This window comes from Oncorhynchus gorbuscha, linkage group LG02 (genome assembly GCF_021184085.1).
Source record: "Oncorhynchus gorbuscha isolate QuinsamMale2020 ecotype Even-year linkage group LG02, OgorEven_v1.0, whole genome shotgun sequence".
Lineage (NCBI taxonomy): Eukaryota > Metazoa > Chordata > Actinopteri > Salmoniformes > Salmonidae > Oncorhynchus > Oncorhynchus gorbuscha.
This window is the reverse complement of record NC_060174.1, coordinates 73,936,921-73,954,544: the sequence shown is the minus strand read 5'-3', so window position 1 is coordinate 73,954,544 and position 17,624 is coordinate 73,936,921. Positions and strand designations below refer to the sequence as shown.

The window sequence follows — 17,624 nt, the reverse complement described above, 5'->3', positions numbered from 1 at the left end:
TGATTTAAATGCCACTGTGTCTACCTGTCTCAGGTCGAGTCTCTAGCCTTCCTGTGAAGGAGCGGAGGAGGGGAGAGTTATTTGAATGTTTTCAATTCAGGTTTGTTCGTTGTGATTTGCAATTTTAACCAACTCATTGCAACAGATCCTGACACAGACCATCCGTGTGACTACTTTAACTTTAGAATGTTTTATAACAATTTGGAATATGCATAACCTGCTTCTTGGAACTGGCATCGACCAGCTTGGAGTTTCTATTTGGCGTCAGTGCCTAGCCTTGGTATCTGAGAGACCGTTTGAATGAATGCCTTATTGCTGCCACCCTGTGTTTGAAATCTCTATTGCACCTGGACCATCATTTGTTGTTGTTTGTCCACCAATATGCATTGCTCTGGTTCAAATGTCTAAATAAACCATATGCTGAATGGAGGACCAGTATTATGTGTCCAGAGGGCTAAATACCATTCTGGAGTAGGCCTAGATCACTTGGATTGACCTTGCCTCAATCCTCAGTGTCACCAAAGAAACAAACAATGGCAAAAAATGTTTTATTAATGCTAATTTGATATTATTGTAATGTGACAGTCACCACCCATCACTCTTCATATTGTTCCTCCATTAGTAAAATACAAATATATAGTGATCCCTCATCTTTCCAAGGTTTTGATGTCATAGGGATGTCCCTGGGTCCAATCATGGCTGTCTCTGGTCAATGTCTGGAACAAAAAATACAAGAACACATTTAGATATTGATAATAGCTCACATGACACGTATAATGTGTCTAAAGTGTAAAGCCTATTATGTAGGCTGTGTTGGTCTGATTGTCTCAGTCAATACACCATTACATTACCTTGTTTCAAGGTTCAGCGGTGTTCACAGGCCTGTAGACAAGACAACAACAAGACAAACCATCGAACCCAGGGGCCGAGTGAGTGTAAGACAATGTGTGTATGTTTATACTGTATGTGTGAAACACTTTGTACGGGAGGTGGTTTTTTCTTTCCCTGTTCAACGTTTAATCGAATGCTTCCTGTTTTAGCACTGATGAGTTCAACGATTGTGTATTTTCTTACTTTGCATGACCCTTCCAACAGCTGAGCTTTTTACCTGTGTCAACACAGAGGAACACAGTCAGACACTCACAGTGAAAACAGACGGAGCTTTTACACATCATAACCGGCCCACTGAACAGCTTTACTATTTCTCCATCTCCCCTTCAGAAATGTCATTTTAAATGCAGAACGACAGCACTTTTCACTTAGATTGTTTACTAAACCAACAGTCTCCCAGATGCTTGTCCCTTAATACATAATTCAACAGCTACGTCACAAAGGCTTCTTTGCAGTACCATTGTATCCTTATTCGAGGAAATGACACATTTGAACATTTTCCTTACAAGCTAATTCATGTTAGGCATGTATCTGAGGCAGAATGGGTACCCATTGGGTATATATTGGGCATGTTCTAGGCTTGTTCCTGACATTTCTTTAGCCTGGAGGACACTACTCACTGAAGATGATAGCAATGCCCAGGCAGAAGAACACAGCAGCAAAGATGAGCCCTCCTCTTCTAAGTAAGGGATAGTCTGAGAGGAAATCAGACACAAACAACTCACTGTGGTGAAATGGAAGAGGAAAGACTACGTAACTATTGTGACCTCGAAGAAATAGAGAACGAAACTCATTTTTTCCTCTATTGCCCTTTCTATCACGATTTACACTTGCTCTGATTCCAGAAAGCACACCAGATATACCATGGCATTATGTGGCTGAGTGATGAGGAGAAACGTTTAAAAAAAAATTTGTCCATTGTGTATTTCTGTTTGTGTAATATTTAGATAAAGCCTGGAATAAAAGAAAAAGGGCTACCTATAATTAAATTGTACAAATATTTAGCTTCTATGTGGTAAATAGTTTGTGTGTACAGTTGAAGTCAGAAGTTTACATACACCTTAGCCAAATAAATGTAAACTTTTCACAATTCCTGACATTTAATCCTAGTAAAAATTTCCTGTCTTAGGTCAGTTAGGCTCACCACTTTATTTTAAGAATGTGAAATGTCAGAATAATAGTAGAGGGAATTATGTATTTCAGCTTTTATTTCTTTCATCACATTCCCAGTGGGTCAGAAGTTTACATACACTCAATTAGTATTTGGTAGAATTGCCTTTAAATTGTTTATCTTGGGCCAAATGTTTCAGGTAGCCTTCCACAAGCTTCCACAATATGTTAGGTGAATTTTGGCCCATTCCTCCTGACAGAGCTGGTGTAACTGAATCAGGTTTGTAGGCCTCCTTGCTCACACACGCTTTTTCAGGTCTGCCCACAAATGTTCTATAGGGTTGAGGTCAGGGCTTTGTGATGGCCACTCCAATACCTTGACTTTTTTGTCCTTAAGCCATTTTGCCACAAGTTTGGAAGTGTGTTTGGGGTCATTGTCCATTTGGAAGACCCATTTGCGACCAAGCTTTAACTTCCTGACTGATGTCTTGAGATGTTGCTTCAATATATCCACACATTTTTTCTCCCTCATGATGCCATCTATTTTGTGAAGTGCACCAGTCCCTCTTGCAGCAAAGCACCCCCACAACATGATGTTGCCAACATGATGTTTGTTTCTGGCCATTTTGAGCCTGTAATTGAACTCACAAATGCTGATGTTCCAGATACTCAACTAGTCTAAAGGCCAGTTTTATTGCTTCTTTAGTCAGAACAACAGTTTTCAGCTGTGCTAACATTTTTGCAAAAGGGTTTTCTAATGATCAATTAGCCTTTTAAAATTATAAACTTGGATTAGATAACACAACGTGCCATTGGAACACAGGAGTGATTGTTGCTGATAATGGGCCTCTGTACGCCTATGTACTGTATATATTCAAATCTGCCGTTTACAGCTACAATATTCATTTACAACATTAACAATGTCTACACTCTATTTCTGATAAATGTTATGTTATTTTGATGGACCAAAAAATTGCTTTTCTTTCAAACACAAGGACACTTCTAAGTGACCCCAAACTTTTGAACGGTATTCTTTTACTGATCTAGGGATATAATTATTTTTGGACGACCTTATTTACTATTATTATAGATTTTTACCTTAACGTTTTTCACTCTCTATGCGACGCGCAATGCAGAGAACACCAGAAGAAGAAAGATCATTTAATTAAAACAGTGAATTATTGTAATGTTTGTTCATGTGTCAATTAATCCCATAAGGGATGGGTTGCCAACTGGCGATTTGACATGAAAATACCATTTATTTCATTAATTTGTTCGTTCATAGCACATTATATTATTCAAGCTAACTTAGCTTTCCACATGCACATTACTAACCAAACACATATTCCACCAAACACTCTACACTTACCATAGTTAAAGTCGTAGTCTGAGATGTCATGTGATGTTTCTGAGGGAAAGGCAGAAGGAACGACCATCCATTAAAATGAATACTCAAAGAACATTTCAAAAGAAGAATGAGTATCAATTGTTGAATGACAGTTTCTGCAACTAAATGCAACAATATCATAATGAAAAGGAAATCATAATGAATGAAAAATCAGACAATAAATTAGATATCCTTGATGTTCATTTAGTGTATAACAGGATCAATTGAAGTAATGATAGAAATGGAAGACAATGGATTCAGTCTTACCTCCGCCCATAGTGTCTGTGTGTCAGGATCTTCAGTTGGACTGAGTTGAGACTCTACTGAGATCGGCAGTGTGAAGTAGAGCAATTACAACAGCAGCAAAAGAAAATGTAGAATTGACTCTGTTCTCTCCCGTGCATTCATGGACACGCAGACACATACACAACCGTGCACAAACAAACATGAGCGCACACGCACACATGCACACACAAACACACACACCAGACACATTAACAGGTCAACAGTGCATAGCCATATATTCAGAGTGATCTTCTGTCTTGTTATCTGACAAGGTCATCAACACTCCTGTAAATAGAGTAAATAGATCATTGATAAACTCTCTGAAAGCCAGTCCCAGATAGACAGAGACATCCAGGCTAGACTAAACACTAATACATGTCTACTGGGGCTGACTGTACTCTCTGAAAGCCTGTCCCAGATAGACAGAGACATCCAGGCTAGACTAAACACTAATACATGTCTACTGGGGCTGACTGTACTCTCTGAAAGCCTGTCCCAGATAGACAGAGACATCCAGGCTAGACTAAACACTAATACATATCTACTGTGGCTGACTGTACTCTCTGACACACTTTATTCACTGTATTATTTTGAACAGTATCTCAGAAATCATGCAGGTGTGGATCATGTGAAGGAGAGTATTGCTCCTTTACCTAGCTCAGGGAGTGAGCTCTGGGTGAGTGAGTAGTTACATTTTAATCTGATGTGAGGTAGAGGTCATTTAAGGGTATCTTGATATCTTCTCATGTGATCAGACTGGAAGTCAGGGGCTGAGAAGCCCGATGGCAAAGGCACGCTGTTCACCGGGTTTAATAGCTTGGGTCAAACACCCGTGTTAAAGTTGACTTTGAAAATGCATAAAACACAGTCAAACTCTCAGTTAAACTTTTAAGACCACAATGATTACAATGAAGAAATCTGTGTTTGGGTCATCAATGATAAGATGACACACATTATCTGTCTAATGTCTCCGGGCCAATGGACTTGAACTAGTTTAGTAATTGCCACCAATGGAAAGTTAAAGGTTGGAGAGTGAGGATAAGATACAATGGGAATGTACTCTTCAATTGGTTAAGCATGATGCAGTTGTACAGACAATAGAGCCAGATACCAGAGGTTGAGCCTTGAAGGACACAGTAACAGCAGTGAAAACCCATCAATACATTCTGAGATAAGAGAGGACTAGGGCACCGAGCTGACAAACAACTCTCTAGGAATAAGAAAACCATCTGGATGTTTGGTCATTTAGAAAATAATAATTAATTTGCTGTGTTTCTTTTGTATAATGTGAAATTTTACACACACACACACACACACACACACACACACACACACACACACACACACACACACACACACACACACACACACACACACACACACACACACACACACACACACACACACACACACACACACACACACACACACACACACACACACACACACACACACACACACACACACACACACACACACACACACACACACACACACAGTGTTGTATAACTAACCTTAAGGGAACACAATTCAGTCCCATTCAAAATCCTATTTTCCCTAGCCCCTAACTCTAAACCTTACCTTAACACTACCCTAACCTTAATCCTAAACCTCCCCTGAAAAACTTAACCCTAATCCTAATCCTAACTCCTAACCCTAAAACTAACCCTAGCTCTTAACTTTAACCCTAAACCTAATTATATCCTTAACACTAAGTAAGTATCCTTTGACCTTGTGGGGACCAGTGGTGGAAAAAGTTCCCATGATACTTGAGTAAAGTATAGATAACTTTTGTTATTTATTTAACTAGGAAAGTCAGTTAAGAAGAAATTCTTATTTACAAAAACAGTGGGTTAACTGCCTTGTTCAGGGACAGAATGACAGACTTTTACCTTGTCAGCTCAGGGATTCAATCCAGAAACCTTTCAGTTACTGGCCCAACACTCTAACCACTAGGCTACCTGCTGCTAGGGTACCTACATTAGTAAGAAGTTACTCAAGTAAAAGTGAAAGTCACCCAGTAAAATACTGCTTGAGTAATAATCTACAAGTATTTGGTTCTAAATATACTTAACTAGCAAAAGTAAAAGTATAAATCATTTCAAATGACTTATATATATGAATTTAATTTGAGACTGCCAGATAGAGCCCGTAGGGATGACCATGTGTTCTCTTGATAAGTGTGTAAATTGGACCCTTTTCCTGTTCTGCTAAGCATTCATAATGTACTTTTGGATGTCAGGGAAAATGTATGGAGTAAAAAGTACAATATTTGTTTTAGTAAAGTAAAAGTTGTCAAAAATATAAATAGTAAAGTACAGATATCCCGAAAAACAACTTAAGTCGTACTTTAAAGTATTTTTACTTAAGTACTTTACACCACTTGTGGGTCCAAAAAATATGTCCCCAGTTGGTCAACATTTTTTGGGTTTACTTCTGGTCCCCACAAGAATTCAGTACCAGTCAAAAGTTTGGACACACCAACTCATTCAAGGGTTTTTCTTTATTTGATAATTGTCTACATTGTAGAACAATAGTGAAGACATAAACACTATGAAATAACACATATGGAATCAAGTAGCAACCAAAAAAGTGTTAAACAAATAAAAATATATTTGAGATTTGAGATTCTTCAAAGTAGCCACCTTTTGCCCTGATGACAACTTTGCCCACTCTTGGCATTCTCTCAACCATCTTCACATGGAATGCTTTTCCAACAGTGTTGCAGGAATCCCACTTATGCTGAGCAATTGTTGGCTGCTTTTCCTTCACTCCAATTCATCCTAAACCATCTCAATTGGTTTGAGGTCTGGTGATTGTGGAAGCCAGGTCATCTGATGCAGCACTCCATCAATCACCTTCTTGGTAAAATAGCCCTTACACAGCCTGGAGGTGTGTTGAGTCATTGTCCTGTTGAAAAACAAATGATAGTCCCACTAAGCGCAAACCAGATGGGATGGTGTATCGCTGCAGAATGCTGTGGTATGCATGCTGGTTAAGTGTGCCTTGAATTCTGAATAAGTCACTGACAGTGTCACCAACAAAGCACCCCCACACCATCACACCTCCTCCATGCTTCATGGTGGGAACCACACATGTGGAGATCATCTGTTCACCTACTCTGTGTCTCACAAAGACACAGTGATTGGAAACCAAATATTTCTAATTTGGATTAATCAGATCAAAGGATAGATTTCCACCTGTCTAAGAACAATTGCTCTTGTTTCTTGGCCCAAGCAAGTATCATCTTATTGGTTTTTGTAGTAATTTGACCATGTAGGTCTGATTCACACAGTTTCCTCTGAACAGTTGATGTTGAGATGTGTCTGTTACTTGAACTCTGTGAAGCATTTATTTGTGCATTCTGAGGTGCAGTTAACTCTAATGAACTTATCCTCTGCAGCAGGGTCTTCCTTTCTAGTAACAATGGGTCTTCCTTTTAGTTGAGGTCCTCGTGAGAGCCAGTTTCATCATAGCGCTTGATGGTTTTTGCGACTGCAAAAAAAAGAAATTCCACAAATGAACTTTTAACAAGTCACACCTGTTAATTGAAATGCATTTGAGGTGACTACCTCATGAAGCTGGTTGAGAGAATGAGTGTGCAAAACAGTCATCAAGGCAAAGGGTGGCTACTTTGAAGAATCTCAATTAGAAAATATATTTTGATTTGTATTAACTTTTTGGTTACTACTTGATTCCATATGTGTTATTTCACACGCACACATGCATGCACGCGCGCGCGCACACACACACACACACACACACACACACACACACACACACACACACACACACACACACACACACACACACACACACACACACACACACACACACACACACACACACACACACACGCACACACGCACACACGCACACACGCACACACGCACACACGCACACACGCACACACGCACACACACGCACATGGCACATGCACACACACACGCACGCACGCACTTGAGGACATGAACACACACACACACACACACACACAATTACAACTGAAGCTGTGTTAGTTCCTGTGCTAATTGATGTTGAGGAAACAGCTGACAGACATTCCGTGTGTCAGAGCAGGAACTTCCCTCTTTTAGTTTGTCATTGAAGCCTGTTGGAGGGTTAACAGATTACTTATTCACAGGACTACATCCATCAACCATCAGCTTCCATACATCTGATCTACACTCATGTACTGAGGTCACTGGAAAATCCATACACTACACTATAGTCAATAGACAATTACACTCTCATTCTCATTAACTATTGATTATGAACAGAAGAATGTTACCCATAATCATTCATGGTGTTGAATCATGTGTTGAGAGTATGATTTAACAAAGTAATACATTCAAACTCAAATAATTACAAAATACATCTTCATTTCAATTGACACAGTCATAGAGATGGAAAAGCAGAATTGATCATTCAGTTGTATTACACCAGAAAGTGTACATGAGTTGAAAAGCATCAAGGAATCATCTGTGCCATTTATTGTGTCAAATTAAAAAATAAAATATTTCACATCCTTCAACTCTCAGCAATTCCGAACAACAACATTTGGGGAAATGACAATGACAAGTGGAATCAGCAGGAGTGTCTTCGTGGTAATGATCAATTAGTGGATATTGCAACTATTGCAACTATCAACCAAAGATTCTCCTGTTTCTATAAAGAATTGTACACCTCTGATTGTAAATTCACACCAAACCAGATTGAGTCATTTTTAAAAATGTTAGAACTCATCTTTACTCAATTTAGGAAGCAGGCTTGCTGGGAGCCCACATCACTCTCCATGAACTCAAAAGGGCATTGGATAACATAAATAAAGGCCCTTCACCTGGTTGGGACGGTAATTCCTCCTGAGGTCTGTTTAAGATTTTGGAACAAATTAGGTTCACGGTTACTTTAAATGATTAACACAGCCGTTCACAAAGGTTCATTTGGAAGGGATGTAAATACGTCATTCATTTTGTTTTGATTAAACAAAGGTAAGGACGCCACCCAGTGCTCTCACTAACACCCTCTTATCATTGATAAATGGAGATATGAAACTATTCTCAAAACTTCTGTCATCCTGTCTTGTCAGCGATTGGGTGCAGAGTTATAGCGGAGTCAGGCGCAGGACACAGGTATTGAGTAACATAACGGAGTTTACTCAAAATATCAAGCAAAATTCCAAAATGGAACATACAAAAACACTAGCACATAACACAACCGCTGACGACATAAACAATCACGGACAGAACAGGAATGTATGCCAGAGGATTAAATAAGGAATGTGATATGTGATTGAAACCAGGTGTGTGTGTAATACAGACAAAACTAAACTAAACTGAAACATGGATCGATGGTGACTAGAAAGCCAGTGACGTCGACCGCCGAACATCGCCCGAACAAGGAGAAGGGCCGACTTCGGCGGAAGTCGTTAGATGTCTCGAAACCTACTTACCGAAATTTGTACATCTGAATCAAAGCGTGTTTTTTAAAATACTATTATCTTCAGATAACCTCTGTCTATCATATCTTATGTTCTTCATCACAAACTAAAGTTCCTTGGGCAGTTCTATCTCTCGACGAAGAAGAAGCTTTTTGATACCCTAGAATGGTTATATCTTTGGAACATATGGGACTTGGTGCCAATTTCATCAATATGATTAAAATACTATATGTCAATCCCTCAGCCATAGTAATAACAGGCAATACAGTGCCTTGCGAAAGTATTCATCCTCCTTGGCGTTTTCCCTTTTTTGTTGCATTACAACCTGTAATTTAAATTCATTTTTATTTGTATTTTATGTCATGGAAATACACAAAATAGCCCAAATTGGTGAAGTGAAATAAAAAAATAACTTGTTTAAAAAATAAAAAAAATCTAAAAACCTGAAAAGTGGTGCGTGCATACTGTATGTATTCACCCCCTTTGCTATGAAGTCCCTAAATAAGATTTGGTGCAACCAATTACCTTCAGAAGTGACTGAAGTCCACCTGTCTGCAATCTAAGTGTCACATGATCTGTCACATGATCTCAGTATATATACACCTGTTCTGAAAGGCCCCAGAGTCTGCAACACCACTAAGCAAGGGGCACCACCAAGCAAGCGGCACCATGAAGACCAAGGAGCTCTCCAAACAGGTCAGGGACAAAGTTGTGGAAAAGTACAGATCAGGGTTGGGTTATAAAAAAATATCTGAAACTTTGAACATCCCACGGAGCACCATTAAATCCATTATTAAAACATTTAAAAACCTAAACCTGCCAAGAGAGGGCCACACACTGAAACTCACAGACCAGGCAATGAGGGAATTAATCAGAGAGGCAACAAAGAGACCAAAGATAACCCTGAAGGAGCTGCAAAGCTCCACAGCAGAGATTGGAGTATCTGTCCATAGGACCATTTTAAGCTGTACACTCCACAGAGCTGGGATTTACGGAAGAGTGGCCAGAAAAACGCCTTGCTTAAAGTAAAAATAAGCAAACACGTTTGGTGTTCACCAAAAGGCATGTGGGAGACTCCCCAAACATATGGAAGAAGGTACTCTGTTCAGATGAGACTAAAAATGAACTTTTTGGCCATCAAGGAAAACGCTATGTCTGGTACAACCCCAACACCTCTCATCACCCCGAGAACTCCATCCCCACGGTGAAGCATGGTGGTGGCAGCATCATGCAGTGGAGATGTTTTTCATCGGCAGGGACTGGCAAACTGGTCAGAATTGTAGGAATGATGGATGGCGCTAAATACAGGGAAGTTTTTGAGGGAAACCTGTTTCAGTCTTCCAGAGATTTGAGACTGGGACAGAGGTTCACCTTCCAGCAGGATAATGACCCAAGGCATACTGCTAAAGCAACACTTGAGTGGTTTAAGGGGAAACATTTAAATGGCTTGGAATGGCCCAGACCTCAATCCAATTGAGAATCTGTGATATGACTTAAAGATTGCTGAACACCAGTGGAACCAAACCAACTTGAAGGAGCTGGAGCAGTTTTGCCTTGAAGAATGGGCAAACATCCCAGTGGCTAGATGTGCCAAGCTTATAGAGACATACCCCAAGAGATTGACTTTGGGAGGGTGAATAGTTATGCACGCTCAAGTTTTCTGTTTTTTTGTCGTATTTCTTGTTTGTTTCACAATCAAATATATTTTGCATCTTCAAAGTGGTAGGCATGTTGTGTAAATCAAATGATACAACCCCCCCCCTCCCAAAAATTTTTTAAATCCAGGTTGTAAGGCAACAAAATAGGAAAAATGGCAAGGGGACACACTTATCAAGAGAACATCCCTGGTCATCTCTACTGCCTCTGATCCGACAGACATAATTTCTAAATTATGTCTGAGTGTTGGAGTGTGCCCCTGGCTATCTGTAGATTCAAAAAGAAAAGAAAATGCTGCCGTCTGGTTTGATTAATATAAGGAATTTGAAAGAATTTATACTTTTGCTTTTGATACTGAAGTATATTTTAGCAATTACATTTACTTGTGATACTTAAGTATATTCAAAACCAAATACTTTTAGACTTTAATCAAGTAGTATTCTACTAGGTTACTTTCACTTTTACTTGAGTAAGGTTATCAGACCTCAAGATAAGACCCAGATGCAAATAGTTCGCTGTAACAAAAGTTAATTACAAAAACAGGGGACAGGCAAACGACAGGTCAAGGGCAGGCAGAGGTCAGTAATCCAGAGCAGAGTCCAAAAGGTACAGAATGGCAAGCAGAATCAGGGTCAGGGCAGGCTGAGGGCAGTAATCCAGGGCAGTATCACAAGGTACAGAGTGGCAGGCAGGCTCAGGGTCAGGGCAGGCAGAATGTTCAAAACTGGGAAAACTAGAAAACAGGGACTGTAGTGAAAACAGGAGTATGGGAAAATGCTGGTAGGCTTGACGAGACAAGACGAACTGGCAACAGCCAAACAGAGAACACAGGACAAAATACACATGGGATAACGGGGCAGATGGGTGACACCTGGAGGGGGGTTGAGACAAGTACAAAAACAGGTGAAACAGATCAGAGTGTGACAAAGGTATCTTTACATTTACTCAAGTATTTCTTGTCTTCCCCTTCTGGAAATTGGGATCAAATCCGTAGTGCGGTTATAAAATTTATATGGAAACTATCAAATTAACAAACTATGGTGTCTCCTATTGTCCTGGAAGGTGTGGTCTTCACTGACATATCCCATAAAAAATGTGTATTTCGCTTTGGTCCTATTATTACACGCACAATTTCTAGTTGGTGCAGAATTGAAAAACAAAGTAACTGGGAATCAAAATGTCTTGCCCATACTCCAATATTTCACAATTACGCCTTGCAATCTGGACATCGCTGAGCGAGGAAGGGGTGCTGAGGGTGCTGCAGCCCCACCTGATGAATTGAATTACCTTCCGTGGAATGTGGAATCCGTACCCTTGCCAATATCATGGACAGTAACGGTTCCAAGACTTAACAGGTACATACACATTACCATGTTCATCTTTTTTTCAATACATACAATTTAGGTCATCTATGCTGGCCTATTAAGTTCCTGGGGAAACCCAACTACTGAACCATTCAATGATGTGATTTATAAATCAATTATCTGGCTCCCGAAAGGACTGATCTCTTTAATACACTGCTCCAAAAAATAAAGGGAACACTTAAACAACACAATGTAACTCCAAGTCAACAACACTTTTCTGTGAAATCAAACTGTCCACTTAGGAAGCAACACTGATTGACAATAAATTTCACATGTTGTTGTGCTAATGGAATAGACAATAGGTGGAAATTATATGCAATTAGCAAGACACCCCCAATAAAGGAGTGGTTCTGCAGGTGGTGACCACAGACCACGTCTCAGTTCCTATGCTTCCTGGCTGATGTTTTGGTCACTTTTGAATGCTGGCAGTGCTTTCACTCTAGTGGTAGCATGAGACGGAGTCTACAACTCAGGTAGTGCAGCTCATCCAGGATGGCACATCAATGTGAGCTGTGGCAAGAAGGTTTGCTGTGTCTGTCAGCGTAGTGTCCAGAGCATGGAGGCGCTACCAGGAGACAGGCCAGTACATCAGGAGACGTGGAGGAGGCCGCAGGAGGGCAACAACCCAGCAGCAGGACCGCTACCTCCGCAGGAGGAGTAGGAGGAGCACTGCCAGAGCCCTGCAAAATGACCTCCAGCAGGCCACAAATGTGCATGTGTCTGCTCAAACGGTCAGAAACAGACTCCATGAGGGTGGTATGGGGGCTCGACGTCCACAGGTGGGGGTTGTGCTTACAGCCCAACACCGTGCAGGACGTTTGGCATTTGCCAGAGAACACCAAGATTGGCAAATTCGCCACTAGCGCCCTGTGCTCTTCACAGATGAAAGCAGGTTCACACTGAGCACATGTGACAGACGTGGCAGTCTGGAGACGCCGAGGAGAACATTCTGCTGCCTGCAACATCCTCCAGCATGACCGGTTTGGCGGTGGGTCAGTCATGGTGTGTGTGGGGTGGCATTTCTTTGGGGGGCCGCACAGCCCTCCATGTTCTCGCTAGAGGTAGCCTGACTGCCATTAGGTACCGAGATGAGATCCTCAGACTCCTTGTGAGACCATATGCTGGTGAGGTTGGCCCTGGGTTCCTCCTAATGCAAGACAATGCTAGACCTCATGTGGCTGGAGTGTGTCAGCAGTTCCTGCAAGAGCAAGGCATTGATGCTATGGACTGGCCCGCCTGTTCCCCAGACCTGAATCCAATTGAGCACATCTGGGACATCATGTCTCGCTCCATCCACAGATTGTCCAGGAGTTGGCGGATGCTTTAGTCCAGGTCTGGGAGGAGATCCCTCAGGAGACCATCCGCCACCTCATCAGGAGCATGCCCAGGCGTTGTAGGGAGGTCATACAGGCACGTGGAGGCCACACACACTACTGAGCCTCATTTTGACTTGTTTTAAGGACATTACATCAAAGTTGGATCAGGCTGTAGTGTGGTTTCACTCCAAATCCAGACCTCCATGGGTTGATAAATTTTATTTTCATTGATCATTTTTGTGTGATTTTGTTGTCAGCACATTCAACTATGTAAAGAAAAAAGTATTTAAGAAGAATATGTCATTCATTCAGATCTAGGATGTGTTATTTTAGTGTTCCCTTTATTTTTTGGAGCAGTGTATATAAAAAACTTTTTGAAAGCTCATATTCTGAGTTAGCCATTAAAAAAGTATGGTCAACAGATCTAAGTATGGACAAATATGACCTCGGCATCCCGTAATCCAAACCATCAACTTATACATTTGAAGTCTGTTCACTGACTGTATTTAACACCAAGGAAACGTTCTGCAATGAGATTGGCCCCAACTCCCAACTGTTCGCTGTCTCCCCTGAATCAGGTAGGCACATTCCCTCACATGATGCGAGAGTGCCCTGCAGTAAAATGCTTCTGGGACAAAGTTATACAATTAATTTATAAGTGCATGAATATAAATATTCAATGCTTTGCATCTATTATGTTACTTAACAATGATACAGTGCCTTCAGAAAGTATTCACACCCCTTGATTTTACTCCACATTTTGTTGTGTTACAACCTGAATTCAGAATTGATGAACTTGTTTCATTTTTCTCACCCATCTAAACACAATAACCCATAATGACAAAATAAAAACATGTTTTTAGACATTTTTGCAACATTAATGAAAATTTAAAACAGAAATATCTAATTTACATAAGTTCTCACACCCCTGTGTCAATACTTTGTAAGAAACACTTTTGGCAGCGATTGCCACTGTGAGTCTTTCTGTATAAGTCTCTAAGAGCTTTCCACACCTGAATTGTGCAAAGTTTGCCCATTACTGTTTTCAAAATTATTCAAACTCTGTCAAATTGTTTGTTGATCATTGCTAGACAACCATTTTCAGGTCTTGACATAGATTTTCAAGTAGATTTAATTCAAAGCTGTAGTTCGACCACTCAGGAACATTCACTGTCTTTGTAAGCAACTCCAGTGTAAATTTGGTCTTGTGTTATAGGTTATTGTCCTTCTGAAAGGTGAATTCATCTCCCAGTGTCTGGTGGAAAGCAGACTGAACAAGGTTTTCCTCTAGGATTGTTCCTGTGCTTAGCTCCATTCCATGTCTTTTTCACACCTGAAAAACTTCCCAGTCCTTAACAATTACACGCATACCCATAACATGATGCAGCCACCACTATGCTTGAAAATATGGAGAGTGGTACTCAGTAATGTGTTGTATTGGATTTGTCCCAAATGTAAAACTTTGTATTCAGGACAAAAACTCAATTGCTTTACCACATTTTTTGCAGTATTAATAAAAATTAATCCTGCACTGTTGCAAACATGATGAATGTTTTGTAATATTTTTATTCTGTACAGCAGGGATCATCAACTAGATTCAGCCATGGGACGATTTTGTTCTTGGGTGGATGGTCGGGGGCTGGAACATAATTACAAATAATTTTTAGACTGAAAATGTAATTGTTTGAATAATTGATAATCATTTTAAATCCTGCTTACACTTTTATACGATCACATGTGAGAATAATTGGGAACAGATTCTTTAAATGAAAATAACTTTAAGCTGTTTTCCTGGTGTTTTTACAGTATTTTATTTCCCCAAAATAAAATAAAAAATAACATACATTTGAATAAAAAACAACCATGGAATGAGACCATATATCACCCCTGTTAAGCTCCACATATTTGACCCTAATATCCCTGACCTGTGTGTTAAATGTAACACGCATTTAGGTACCTTTTATCATTGCCTGTGGGAATGTGCTGAGATGCAAACGTTTTGGAGCTCAGTACTGCGCTATATTTCTGAGATTACCTTTACCCCAATACAACAATCCCTAAACTATGCCTCCTAAATCTTTACCCAGAGAATATCTCTTTACAAGCTCGATGTTAATTTGTTCTCCACTGGAAGTATGTCAATTTCCCCTCACTTAGTTATTGGTTAAAATAATTAATGTCAAGCCTGGCTCTTGAAAAAGAAAGCCCCAGAGTTTCATGATATTTGGGATCAGTTTTGTGAGTTTTTGCAAACTGGTGATATTGTAGAAGGATTGGAATTGTAGATCTGTATATTCTCTATATTTTAGGTGAATATTGGCTATAGTCAATGTGTAATGTGTAATCTGCATTATTATACTTTTTATGTATTTTTATTATTGGAAATGTGAGATCTTTCTTATTGTATTTTTTGTGAATGTTTGGTCTCTGTGGGTGGGGAGAGGGTATGTGTGAAGCAAATTAGTTCTGTAATTGTTGATTGTCCTATTTGCAACTAATAAAGCTGGTTGAGAGAATGCCAAGAGTGTGCAAAGCTGTCATCAAGGCAAAGGGTGGCTACTTTGAAGAATCACAAATCTTTTATTTGTGACTTTGAAGAATCACAAATAAAATATATTTTGACTGTCGTTCTCTTTGCTTATTTGAGCTGTTCTTGCCACAATATGGACTTGGTCTTTTACCAAATAGGGCTATATTCTGTATGCCACCCCTACCTTGTCACAACTTAACTGACTGGCTCAAACTCATTAAGAAGGAAAGAAATTCCACAAATTATCTTTTAACAAGTCACACCTGTTAATTGAAATGCAATTCAGGTGACTACCTTATGAAGCTGGTTGAGAGAATGCCAAGAGTGTGCAAAGCTGTCATCAAGGCAAAGGGTGGCTACTTTGAAGAATCTCAAATATAAAATATATTTTGATTTGTTGAACACTTTTTTTGGTTACTACATGATTCCATATGTGTTATATTGTTGTTTTCCCTATTAGTCTACAATGTAGAAAATAGTACAAATAAAGGAAAACCCCTGAAATGAGTAGACTGGAACCGTATGTTCTCAGAACGTTAGTCGACCTGCATGCCGCCAGTTGGGAAACCCTGCAGTACTGGCTTCCTTCTTTTCAGTTTGTCAATTAGGTTAGTATTGTGGAGTAACTACAATGTTGTTGATCCATCCTCAGTGTTCTACTAGCACAGCCATTAAACTCTGTAACTGTTTTATTGATGATGTGACTGCTGCCAAAAGCAGCAGGATGAATTCTGAAGTGTTTAGGGCTATAATGTTGTCTCAGATTCAGCCAAATGCTTCAAAACATTGTGAAGCGCATTGGACTGCGCTTCATAGTGCAAATGGACAATGACCCGGAGCATACTGCGAAAGCAACCCAATACTTTTTTTAAGGCAAAGAAGTGGAATGTTCTGCAATGGCCGAGTCAATCACCTGACCTGAATCCAATTGAGTATGCATTTCACTTGCTGAAGGCAAAACTGAAAGCAAAACGCCCCAAGAACAAGCAGGAATTGAAGACAGCTGTAAAGGCCTGGCAGAGCATCACCAGGGAAGAAACCCAGCATCTGGTGATGTCTATGGGTTCCACACTTCAGGCAGTCATTGACTGCAAAGGATTTGCAACCAAGTAATAAAACTCACAAAATAATTTATGATTATGTTACTTTTGAGCCCCTAAAATTGAGGGGGCTATGTATAAAAAATGTTGTAATTTCTACACGGTTCATACAATAACTTTGACAAAACCCTTAAATTAAAGGTGAAAGTATACACATCTTGATTGTTTCCTTTCCAATCCATTGTGGCGGCGTACAGAGCAAAAACTATGCAAATTGTGTCATTGTCCAAATTCTTATGGACCTGACTTTATATAGACAGTGTACAAAACATTATGAACACCTGGTCTTTCCATGACATAGATTGACCAGGTGAAAGCTATGACCCCTTATTGATGTCACTTGCTAAATCCACTTCAATCCGTGTAGATGAAGGGGAGGAGACAGGTTAAAGGATTTTTAAGCCTTGAGAAATTGAGACATGGATTGTGTGTGTGTCTGACCGAAGATTTAAGTGCCTTTGAAGGGGGCGTGGTAGTAGGTGCCAGGTGCACCGCTTTGTGACTGAGTAGCAACCCTAGTTGCTAGGGGGGGTGAGAAGGGGGGGAAT

General features: G+C 40.0%; 1 long non-coding RNA gene across 1 annotated transcript; it reads right to left on the bottom strand.

Moving 5' to 3' along the window:
- Positions 1 to 532: 532 nt before the first annotated feature.
- LOC124009356 lies at positions 533 to 3,894 on the bottom strand. Its single transcript, XR_006834284.1, has 5 exons — positions 3,656 to 3,894; positions 3,371 to 3,409; positions 1,075 to 1,108; positions 852 to 882; positions 533 to 716 (listed from the first exon to the last, which is right to left on the bottom strand). It is a non-coding gene; the product is annotated as an uncharacterized LOC124009356 (long non-coding RNA).
- Between the last annotated feature and the right edge of the window lie 13,730 nt (positions 3,895 to 17,624).